At 48.4% G+C, this 9,953-nt stretch overlaps 1 long non-coding RNA gene across 1 annotated transcript; it reads right to left on the bottom strand.

Annotated features, from left to right (window-relative positions):
- Nucleotides 1-4,263: 4,263 nt before the first annotated feature.
- LOC106558827 lies at nucleotides 4,264-9,751 on the bottom strand. The gene is made up of 3 exons (XR_005358894.1): nucleotides 9,491-9,751; nucleotides 6,996-7,120; nucleotides 4,264-4,856 (listed from the first exon to the last, which is right to left on the bottom strand). It is a non-coding gene; the product is annotated as an uncharacterized LOC106558827 (long non-coding RNA).
- Between the last annotated feature and the right edge of the window lie 202 nt (nucleotides 9,752-9,953).

Here is a 9,953-nt window from a genome sequence, read left to right as displayed (position 1 = left end):
TTCAACAGATTTTTCTTCTTATCTAATGCCAGACTGGTCCCCAACAGCTACCAATCCAAAGCCACCTGACCTTAAATTTGATAACTTTATGCTGTTAGTTACACAGTGGGGCTTTCCTGCTTAAGAATCTCCTGTGGCATCTGTTTCAAAATGAAAATCTATTATGTTATTAGAAACAATGTATAGAAGCTGAAGGTGAAATGCAGTTAAAGTCTGAGGTAGTGATAATACATTCGCAAGCAGAGTCAGCATGGCTGGGCCCAGTAGGAAAAAGATGAAAGTGGGAGGCACATGTTTACATCCAATGCCCCAAACCAAAGCATTTTATCACTTAACTCTCAGGCCTTTTGTATATTTAGTTATTCTCAGGTGTGAAAGGGAGTTATTCTGGAGAGGAATGATGGTTTGAGTTGGTACTTACGTAGGTAAGAAGAAAGAGGACTAATGAGTAATTGCTACACAATGGAAAAATGAAAGCCATGAAAGGAATATAATTCTCCCTAAACAGTCCAGCCCTTTCATCATAAAGTGTTGCTATTACACGGACACAAACCAGCAAAAATATTTAATGTACAAAAATACTTACTGTTAATAATTTTTACAACCAAATCAACAAAGCACTGTCTCCCAAGGTCCAATGCCACGATTTGGCAATAACCACATTACACTCAACTTCTCAGTGTAATGGCATTTGTTATAATGAGATTTGGTTGATTCAGTCATATTTATTTAATGTTATACACACTTATAAAAATATAAATCAGCTCATTCTTTGGCCTCTCCCCAAACCCCTTTGTCCCCTTCTTCGACCATCGATGTTTCAGTAGGAAACATTGTCATACTTTACCATTACTAAGGCTATAAACGCCATCCATTTTCTATAGGTGCAATGTGTCAAAGACACCAAGGTGACCGCTTCTCCTGCCCGACCTTCCTAGATAGCTTTTTAAAGTGCCCTAAAGCTAGCTGGAACCATCCTAAGTTGTGGTGTAACAAAAGGTATCTAGATGTGTAGTCAGAAGATCTGGGCTCTGCATGATCAGGCTCCACCACTTCTTTGTGAAGTCTCTGAACCAATATTTCCTTTTCTGTGATGAGAGAACTTGAAGTTTTAGCTCATAGAGGTTTTGTGAGAATGACATGAGACTTATGATGTAAAATTGTTTAATACAGGAACCAAGCACATAGGACAATATAAATTGACATTAAAGGAGGATTCTGAAATATCTGAAATAAGAAAAGAAAAATTTAAGTAATCTCTATGCCCAATGTGGGGTTTGAACTCATGACCCAGAGATCAAGAGTCACATACTCTACTGACTGATTCATCCAGGTGCCCCTGGAATATAAAATTTTTAAGTAGAAATAAAAAGAAGATGAACCAACTATGCCTCATATCCTTATGTCTTATTTCCTCATCTTTAAAATGGGGATAATGCTTATTATATAAGGTGGCAAAATTTTTTTAATTAAATGAGGTACTACTAAGTGGTAATAGTAAGTGATCCACAAATAGGTTATTATTTGTCTGTGAGAAGGGGATTAGCTAGAGAGTAGTTATTAAAACCTCCACTAACCCATCCTTCTATCCTAATCAGACACTCAAGCCTCTTTGGCTCTCTTTATCTTCTTCTAAGGCCCTAATCTTTGAGGAACAGAAAGCAGCTAGCCAAAGTCTTGTATGTTAGATTTCTTAGGATAAAAAAAAAAACGTTTTCATATTAGAAATAGATGAAAGCTCCCTGCAAGGCACCTATATTTTCTCAGTACATTATTTCATTTAATTCTCACAAGGACCCCGTCAGAAAGATATGTCCCTCCCGCCGCCCCCCTTCCTAAAGTACAGCATCTCTGTGAAACCTTTTGTAAGCTGAAATGGTGTCAAGCAAAGAGGCGATTATCATTATATTCTTTGGAAAAATTGTAGTACTCCCAAACCCGAAAAATGAGCTCTCCTAGACTCTTCTCTCACCTTAGCACACATCCTGCTATGGGATGCACAAAATAAATCAAAATAAAGCACGGATACTCACAGATCAAAGCTTTGGCAGCTTGATGCTGAGATGCTGAGTGTAGTTCTGGGGGCAAGAGCTTGGCGGCGCCACTCTGGCGGCTGGGGTGGGGAGGGGAGAAAAGGGGGCTCTGTCTCTATAATGATCAGCTATTGCTAGTTTTGCTTTTTCCTAAGAGCAAGAGTCCTCTTCCATTTCTTTCTGTTTCCAAAAACAGGTACCAAGCTAGGTTTTTCATGAAGTGGCTGAAACTTGTGAAAAGCAGGGGAGACCTGTACCACCACAATTCCCCCTTTTAAAGGATGAGGACACCCAGACTCGGAAAGATTAAAAGATTAAGTAGCTCCCCCAAGGCCGCACAGCTACCCTCCTCTAACATGCTGCACTCCAGGAGACCAGCCTAGGAGGAGATACTTCTTTCGTAGTGCAATAACCCAATTCCTGTATCTACCCCCACCCCCAGCTCCCCACTCCCCAAAAGTTCATTCTCAGTGCCCTAAGGACGCTCGCTGCCAACAGAGCCGTAGCTCTGGAGCACGGAACTCCCTGCCGCCGAAAGCTGGCTCTGGACTCCGCAGGCCCCGCTCCGAGGGCCGCGCACAGGGCGGGCGGCTCCCTCTCCCTCCTGCTACCCGGAGCTGCCTGTAGGTGGCGCCCTGACTCGCGCGGGGGAACTTGCAGACCCAGGACGCGGGTCTCTAACTGCCTCCCCTAAAGGCCAATTAAAATAGTCCCTTGGCTAGAGTTTTGCAAAGGAACCTTGGCGAGGCGGCCGTGCCCCCCACCCCACCCGCCGCCCGGGTCTCTTCTCGTCCCCGCTCCCCGCCGCCCCCCACTCGGGGCTGGCGCGCCGGGCGAGCAGTTAGCCTGCGCTTCCTCCGAGGCAGGGCTCCGGCGCCGGATCTCCAAGCGCCCTGGGCCGAGCCAGCCGCCCCTGGGTGGTGCCCCGATCCCGGGGGCCTCGGGCCTGCCCGCTCCGCTCCCGTCCCGCACCCCCCTAGGCCGGCAGCTGTGGCGGGGGTGGAGGGACCGGGGGGAGTGTGACCCCGTGAGTGCTGGGCGGGGCGGGGCAGCTTTAAAAACTTCTGAAAGGCCTCGTTCAAAGCCTCAAAGAACAGAACTTGGGCCGGAAGGCGGTTTCCACGGAGGGGCCTTAAAGGGGGCGGGGGTGCACCTGCAGGGCCATGAGCTCCCCTGCCTGGGAAGGGGGGGCGGGTACCCTCGAGGCCTGAGGCCCCCCGCCCCGCGCTCGCCGCCTGGCCTCGGCCTCCTCCCCCCACACCCCCCCCCCCGCCCCAAGCTCTCGCCCCCTCGGGGGAGGGAGCCCGGGGGCCCCTCCCGGGGCCCTGCGCTTTCATCCTCCCTGCGGGAAGGCCGGGCGGCGGGGTGGGGTGGGGGTGGGGGGCTGCTTGGCCCGCGGGCTCCGCAGGGTCTTCCTTCCCTCCAGCCCCTCCCTAGGAAACCGAGATTTTGCAGCAAAATTGAATTCCCGGATTTCAATCCCAATCCAGCCGGGGGTGGGGAGAAGGCAGAGCAAGTGGGCAACGCGAGGCAGGGAATGTTCCCAGTTGACACCCCACCCCAGCCCCCATAAAAGTCACTGGGGAGGAAGGGAAAGAAGGGAGAGCAGGAGGAGTGGCTCGCGCTGGGGGGCGGGGAGGGGGTGGCCAGGGTCGCGTGACAGCGCGGATCGGAGAGTGGCCCCGGCGGGGTCGCGAGTCGCCGCCGTCGCTGGGCGCCCTGGGGGTGCCATCTGGGGGCAGATGCGGAGGGGCCGCGGGCCAGGGCCTCTGGACCGCAGGCAGGGAGCGGACGCCGTCCCTCGCGGGCCCAGGAGAGACGCGCTAAGGGGATTTCCATTAGTATCGCATTATGGGGATCATCGTCCTCCAAAGTCCTTCCTATAGAGGCTCTTGAATGAATTAGGTAAATGGTTTGCTCCATTTGTAGTTTCTGGAGAAGACATTTTCTCCAGGACTTTTGAAACTGAGCGCTTTAGGTCCTAGGTCCCTCTAGGAGGGTTTCCACCACGGGCGGACTCCTTTGGGGAGAACTGCCCAGTGGGTTAGTGAGGACAGGAGGGGGGAGGGAGACGTGCAATCGCAAGACGCTGCACGATTTAGTTAAGTAGGAAAAATAGCTACGGAAAATGCGGTAGCTAAAAAATAACCTACGTAAAGTTTATTACTTTGCTTAGAGTCCTCTTCCTTGATCTGAGCAAATAAAATACAGGAGAGTTGGGTGGTGGTGGTGTTTTTCCAATTAGCGTTTATTACACTTTCTCAAAGAACTTGAAAGAACTAGTTTGGTGAAGTTTAGGAACAATAGTGGCTGTCATTACAAGCGGCAAAGATGCAGTGAACAGACCGGTAGATTCCCGAAGAGTTTGGTTGCAACATTAACTCTCAATTTTAGTGTCTACTTTATATATGTATATATAATGGGGTGATGTTTTTATTAACTCACTTCAGGAGGTAGGGAACACTGAGAAGGAAAGAGACCGGAGGAAAACTAGAGCAATGGAAACAAAAAAGAGAGAGGCGAGTTTAACTCTAAGAGTCTGGTCTTCAATGAGTCCCCAGCCCAAGTCAAATGCACCGCACATTTCTGGTAGCGTTAAGTTTATCCGGAATATCGGTGGGCCTGGTCTCTGTGCGCTTCCTAAGAAAGGACAGGCTTAAACAAAATGTTTTTCCTTTTGTGAAGGTCTAGCTCTTTGCTTTATTAGGTAGCCCGAAGGAAAAACGGATCCTCCCGATCTGATCTCCGGTGGGCTGCTTTAAAATCTGCAGGTGTGCGCAACATCCCTAACGCCACCGGCATCCTCGGCGCTGGAGGCCAGACCTGCTGGTCAGAGAAACAGAAGACTGGGCTGCGGTGTGTCCCGAGTACCCTGCCCTGGCACTTGAGCAGGCAAGGACTGGCATGTTGAAACTATCCTCCTGATGTTAGCAAAGCTAAGAGATCGGGTTTCCTACAAACTTGGCCACTTTGCCCCCCAGCATTCTCCATATACAGGATGAAAGGAACATTTTTATCCCTAAGGCTAAAATGTAGCCTTTAAAACACTCCTAGGATAGGGTTGAAAGCATGTCAAGGGCTCAAAAGCAAGCTTGTGTTGCACACAGGGCAAGTGCAACTTATCATGCTAAACAGCAAGAAACTTTGTAAAAGTTAGAATGGCCATTCAAAGAGACAGTTTGAGAAGGTGCTACAAAATAGTCGAGTAACCACAAGAGGACCAGAAATACTTGGGGGATGTATGTGTGTGTTCCCAAAGGCAGGGGAGTTGAGATTTGGTGTACTGTGTTTAGATGTTTTAAAGTTTATGGGAAGCAGTCCTTATCTTCACCCTCATGAAGCTGGCAGGTGATACTTCCCCGGCAAAAGACTCAGTGATTTGTTCCCCCCGCCCACCCACCCAGAGTTATGGGGTCCAAGACCTTTATAAAATCTGAGAAATCACAAAACTAACAAAATCTGCAGTTTTTTTTCTTGAGTTCATGACACAAAACACAGAAACCTTCAGCTCAAAAATAATGAGGGTGGTGATTTCTCTTAGAAACTCCAACAAAAGTTTGTGGAGATAAGAGCTGTGTTAGGCCCACTCTGTGGGGTGAGGGCTCAGACAACAAACTGGCACAAGCACCTAACTTCACCTGCGCTGGCACCCACACTCCCATCCTGAGTCCACAGACTGCCAGCTAAAGAATGAGAACTTGTGCACTTCGTGTGTTTAAGGAGCAAGGCTTCTCACACACACACACACACATAACAGGGTCCAAACACCCACAAAACACAAAGGGGGGAAGACCTAACTTTGGCTGTTGAGGGGAAAGGTTACCGGAAGAAAAAGTCTGGAGACTTCCAGAAAGCAGTGCAAAGAGCCTTGGAGGTCTACAACCTGTCGGCTCCAGCGGCAGTCACTACATTCTCCCGGCCCCAGGGTCCCACAATGATCAGGGCTTTGGTTCAAAAGTTGGAAACTGCGGTTTTTAATTGGGGCTCGGTCCTGCCTTTCCCCCCTTCCTCTTTAGCGGCTCCTCTCTATAAGCGGATTTGCTTTTCCATGCATCGCTGGCAAGTCGCTTTTAGGAAACCTTGCCTCTGCAAAACCTTTTAAACGTGGTAATATATTGCAGTCTTATTAAGTCGCCTCCAGAAGTGTGTGAAAGGAGCTCTGTTTTCCTGAAAGATTCAGGAACTCGACTATCTGACCAAGGACTCAGCCGGGCCCAAGGAAGGTTTGGATTGATTCCACTCTATACTCATGTGAAAGTAGCTTTTTTTGTTTTTGGTTTTGCTGTTTGGTCTGGCTTGGTTTTTTAACGCCTAGGAGATTTTAAAGTCACACAATACTCTCCTCAAAAGGAAAAAAAACATTGAACTTGTTCCCTTCATTAGAAGACACCCCCCCCCCAAAGTCCCTTAGGGAGAAGGGGCTGCTGAGGTGGTGGGACCACGGATTAATAAGGGGAACTAGGCCGTCCCGGGCCAAGTTCCCGGGGCCAGAAGACACTGAGGGGAGGGACGAAGTTTCTCACAGGTCGCCACTAGGGCAGGGGGCCGGTGCAGAGAGCCCCTGCTAAGGTTCGGTGGTGCTGGGCATCCGATCTTTCTGCCAGGACAACTTGCCCGGGAGCCCCGCGGGTTTCGGCTTCCACCAGGAAAGTAAGGGTCGCTTCTGCCGCGCCGCCCCCTTCTTCCCCCAGGGCTGCGCGAGGCGGGTGCGGAGGAGGGGGCGCCGGGGGTCAGCTCGGGGCCTCGAGGGCGGCGCCGGGCCGCTGCGCCCCGCACCTTGGCCTCCTCCTCCCGGGGCCTCGCGGTCGTGACCTTGCCCGGCGGTCCCGCGCCTCCCGCCTGGTCCTTCCACCTGCCCTCGCCCCCGTCCCTCTCCAGGCCCGCAATGCGGGATCCCCGTCGTCCCGGTTGGTGCTGATGGAGCGCACAATTTAATTTATTTACTCTTAATTTGCCCAGTACCTTTGAAGCTGGTAAAGTCCGCGGTCCACTAGGGACTGGGATCAGGGAAGTCGTCCCCCGGACGCCAGACGTCTCGGAAAGGTCTGCGAGGCCAGACGACGCACGGTCTCTGGATGCTAAGTTGGCTGCGGGTGGGGAGGAAAGGAAGTCGCCAGATTTCTCACCTTTGGCTCCGGAAAGTTTTGAAAGTATAGGTACCATGGATTTCCTCCCTGGCACCTTACAGGGACTGTGTAGGAGAAGGGATGTGCGCTTGTGATAACGCTGGAGGGGTGGGAGTCTTCACCTGCTGAAGTTTCATTCCGCCCCCACAAAGGGAAGGAAGAAGGCAAGCAGGTGGAGTAGAAGGCAGCGCACCCTCTTTTAGGGATGCATTTATTTAGGATATTGTGTTCATCAAGCTGACCAAGGATATCTGGAGCACTCACGCTAGCGCTTGGAAACAATCAACTTTTCTCCCAGCGCTCTCAGTGAGGCGCTTTCTGTCCCAAATTGAACTTAACCCCGGGCGCCTGTAGCCCTCTAAACTTGATGTCGCCGGCCACTCTGGGGCGTCCCAGGCCTGCCAGCTTGGTCTCTGCGCTGGCCCTTGGTGGAAGAGTTAGTGCACCAGGGCTTCAGGTGGCACTGGAGGAAAGAAGTGGGACATGACTTTCCAACAAGCAGAGAACTGAGCCAGCACCTATCTTGTTCTGGAAAAACACCTAATCTCCACTTCCTCTATAAAGCTTAACTGCAGCTCGCCTCCAATCCCAAATTGCAAACACTAGTGGAATTCCTCCCTGAAGCATTCCATGCCTATGACCCTTCCTAAAGCCTCGTTCAAGTCTTCACTCTGGGGGTCATTAAGAGAGGAGAGAAATCCAGGATGTCGCTTTTCCCCTTTAAACTAATAATCACACAAAGGGAGCACGCCAGAGATTTGGGGTTGTTTTGACTTCATAGTTCAATGACAGAGGCTAGGCCTAAGGTAACAAGTTGTACCCGAAAGAGTATCACAACAGAAACAGGAGCTGATGCCTTAGAAACTTCTCTCCAAAGGGGGAAAGAAAAAAACAAAAACAAAAACAAAACTTGGCTTCCTCCCACCTGCATAGTCAAAACACACATTAGTAAGTATACATTCAACATATAGAGCCAATGTTACATATTTGCATTTATCTGATCAAGTGGAGAATTCTCCAGTTTCCCAACTACTGTATGTATGGGAATGGAGTTTTGGTAGGGAATGTTCTGGCCTATTCTTAATAATAATAAAGACTGCTGAGCTCCTCGCTTTAAGCTGACATAAAAGCCAGATAAAATAAAGTGCTTAGAGGCCTTAGTTGAAATCCAGGAGCAGCTCAAAGATTCCTCTATTATATCTAACGTTGCTTTCCCTGTGTTTACATTAGAGTCATAATAACCTCTAACATTTATTGAGCTGTTTGTTACATGTGCCATGCTCTGTTCCAAGCACTTTAATATGATAACTCATTTAATCCTGACAACAGCCCTATGAATTAGTTGCCGGTATAATCCCCATTTTAGAAATGTGGGAAACTGAGGCACAACTAAAGCAAATAATATGCCAATGATTACTCATCTAGTGCATTCCAAAACTAGCTAATGGTTTGGCTCTAGCACCTACACTCTTGACCACTCACTAGAGAGATAAAGGGGGGTGCCAAACAGTGGCCCCTGCCTGTCTCTGCTTAGAATTGTTTTCTGAAAAAGTAGATGGGGAGCAATTAATCCTATTAATTCAGTAGATCTAGACAGCCAATCTGGTACAGAAGAATTCTTACCCACTAAAAAGTTATGTTTTCTGAATTATCCAAGCATTTAATACATTTCATATACAGATTACAAGTAAACAAGAATACTGAAAAGTGTTCCAGTCTCAAAATCCTTTTGGCTGACCCTTTCTTCTCCCCTCCCCTAAAAAAATATATATAATTACAAGATTACATTGTCATTCTCAAAGAGCACTCATTATATGCTATATATACTTGGACAATAGCAGCTCTTAATATAGACACAATCTTTATTGTTAAGGACTCAGGCATACTGGACTCATCACTTTCATCACCACCAGTCTTAACAGATGCCACCTGAAGAATGTGACCTCTTTTTCTCTCTATATTAATACATCCCCCACCCCATCATCATTCCCTCCTAAATAGAATCATGGAGTGTCTGTGTGTGTGTGTGTGTGTGTGTGTGTGTGTGTAGGGGTGGAAACATAAAACACAAAACTTAGAAAGCATATCATTTACCGCCTGCGATTTTACAGGAGAGAAAAGAAGGCCATAAGGAAAGAGATTTGCCCAACCTCACACTCCATTGTGTCTGAGACCCAGGTCTCCCCGCTCCAGCTCAAACCTCTTCTCCCAAACCAAACTGACCGCTAGAGCTCATAAAGATATTTAGATCAAGAGCACGCTTAAAAAAAAAAAAAAAAGTTTTAACAACCCTTTTTTGACCCAAGATATATAAAGAAGGGGCTGTCTTACGCCTTTCTTCCTTTCAGATGTGTTCCTGGAATGTCTTCACCAGATGTTTACCCAAGAAATTACAGTCGCTGAGTCTTCAACATGTGCGTGCATTTTAAAAGCAGCATTTTAGATCTGAACCCAGTTAATGATTTTCTTTTCTTTCTTTTATAAAAAAAAAAAAAAAGAAGAAGAAGAAAAGAAAGAAAAAGAAAAAGTAAAAGGGGGTGTGTGTGCATTTTAGTTTTGCCTGCAAGTGCTCCGGGTCTTTACAGAGTCTGCGTTAACGTCACTCACTTTCACTCTGGGACGTGCTAGTCTCACAGTCTAGTTTTGTTCAGACTTTATTTTGCTCCAAGCTGCATTACAAGCCACTTGTCCACGCTGCACAAGGTGGGGGCAGGGGGTTGGGGTGACGGGCCCTTTTGCTCTTTTGCCCCCTTGGTGCGCGTGAAGCCACCTGGAATCCTTGCACTGGGCTCTG

Source organism: Canis lupus, chromosome 5 (genome assembly GCF_011100685.1).
Source record: "Canis lupus familiaris isolate Mischka breed German Shepherd chromosome 5, alternate assembly UU_Cfam_GSD_1.0, whole genome shotgun sequence".
Lineage (NCBI taxonomy): Eukaryota > Metazoa > Chordata > Mammalia > Carnivora > Canidae > Canis > Canis lupus.
The sequence above is the reverse complement of the archived record's forward strand: the minus strand, read 5'-3'. Positions and strand labels throughout refer to the sequence as shown.